Here is a 2,315-nt window from a genome sequence, read left to right on the forward strand (position 1 = left end):
CGAGCTCTCCGGCCCGTTCGGTGCACATTTTTGAAAAAAGCTAGGAGCTGCCCCTAGGTTCGGGGTGTCACAAAATATTGAAAAGTGGTCAAAAAACCGCTATCCAGAATCGGATGTAGAATCATTAGACGAACTTAAAATTGTTCTACGACCAATGTCTGCGACGTTTAGTATTCAAGATATGGCCCGCCCTAGGTCTGACCTGGCATTTTCGTGAAAATTTAAAGCATGGCCATAGGGACGGGTAAAATAGCTATTTTGAAGCAAAACCACCTCACTTTAAATGGCCATAACTTTTGAAAAACAAGAGCTAGGGTGCGTTCTCGACACGTTTTGAGGTGTTTTAGCGAAAACATGTTTTGAGCCACACGAGCTCTCCGGCCCGATCGGTGCACATTTGAAAAGCTAGGAGCTGCCCCTAGGTTCGGGGTGTCACAAAATATTGAAAAGTGGTCAAAAACCGCTATCCAGAATCGGATGTAGAATCATTAGACGAACTTAAAATTGTTCTACAACCCCCAGTCCGACGCCTCGTATTCGAGATATAGCACTTTGTAGGTCTGACCGAGCAATTTTGTACTGAAATGTATGGCGGACATGTTATTCATTAAACAACATTAACTTGCATCGTGCCCTACTCATCGGCAACAGCTACCATCGACTATCTATTGTTGAAATGGATTGAGTTTGACCATTTTAGCTCTTTTCTTATGCCGTGCACCAACAGTGTGTACCGATCAGGGAAAGTACACTACGTACGCGTTCATGGATGTATATGTTGGTACAAGTTGCCGGTCGGAATAGCAGTGCACCAAAACTGTGTACCGATCAGGAAAGTACAAGACGGAGGGCGCAGCCCGAGCGTACGCGTTCATAGATGTCCATGTTGGTACAACCTACATGTACGTACCTTGTTTTGTATCAAAAGTTCCAATAAAGTGTTTGTATGCTTAAAATGCTTATCTCAACCGGTCACCTTTTGGCCTGCCCTTTATAGACAGAAACCCAGAACGATACTCGCGATGTTTGTGTTTTTCCATTCGCCCGGGACGACGAATGAGCTCTGTGCACATCGTGCAGAAAACTGTCTCCTCCTCGTATGTTTTTGTCCCTCCACGCATATAATCACCCACATTTGTGTTCAACACGGACGGCGCAGCCCGAGCGAACGCGTTAATGTTTATGTTTGCGCACACCAAAGCTACAATCCCAGGATTTGGTTATTGCGTCGCAGTGCCCGACCGTCGCGGACACCATTCTTGGACAAAAGTCCAAGCACGTAGAGCACATTCCCCAGGTATGTGCCCGTTCGTGACTTTCGTTGCGTGCTTACAGACACGCTTGGGTATGTTTACCATACAAGGTTTACTAGGAAAACCTGGGAAGGACGCTTGCCCTCCCGTTGCGGACACCATTCTTGGAAAGAAGTCCTGCTACGTAGCGTTCTTTAATGTACTTGATCAGTTTGTATTGCAATTTGCTTTGTGCCATTGACTTTTGCTAATGCTCACTAAGGGGTGTTCGTTTGCGATGTGTATGATAAGCAACTGTCTATTCTAACCAGCAGTTAAATAACACTTTTCACCCAAATCATAGGAACGTAGAGTACTTTCCCTGATCGGTACACAATTTTGGTGCACCTCTAACTTCGCCAGCACTTTATCGTTACGTTTTGTGCACAACCTTGGGACATGGTGTAAGTTTCATCATTGTTATGTTTGATTCGGTTTATTATGATTGAAAAATACGCTACGTCCTAGAAATCTGAACTCGAATACTTTTGCCACGTTGCGCAAAAGCTACTGAGCAACTCCTAGCCGTTTACCGATTTAAAATTTAATTTTCGTTATTAGTTTTAAAAATACGCTAAGTCCCAAAAATCTGAACTCGAATACTTTTTCTATGTGCCGCCAAAAGCTACTGAGCAACGCCTAGGTTGGTACATTTTGGTACATGGAGTGTATGCGTGCAGGCGTACTGCCGTGCTGGACCGGAAAATCGCACTTGCTACTAGAACGTAGAGTAATTCCCTAGATAGGTGCTTTTGCATGCCTCTGTTCGACGTCCATGCAACTTGGAACGTGCGACACACGTAGCTAGGCTTCTCCATACATATTCCCTAGGGTAGCACCAAATTGCACACTTTCAGGGGTATATTTTGGTACGGTGTACTGTGCATGGTACAAGTATCATTAGCTCGTGCAATTTATTTTGCATCAAGTTGCGATTGCTGGTGCGTCGAGATAGGAGTGTTTCGCGACTTTTGCCAAGCTTTGGTGCCATTTTGTGAATAATTAATGTTCTAGCCACAATAA

Source organism: Anopheles arabiensis (assembly GCF_016920715.1).
Source record: "Anopheles arabiensis isolate DONGOLA chromosome X unlocalized genomic scaffold, AaraD3 X_pericentromeric_contig0028, whole genome shotgun sequence".
In the NCBI taxonomy this organism is placed as follows: domain Eukaryota; kingdom Metazoa; phylum Arthropoda; class Insecta; order Diptera; family Culicidae; genus Anopheles; species Anopheles arabiensis.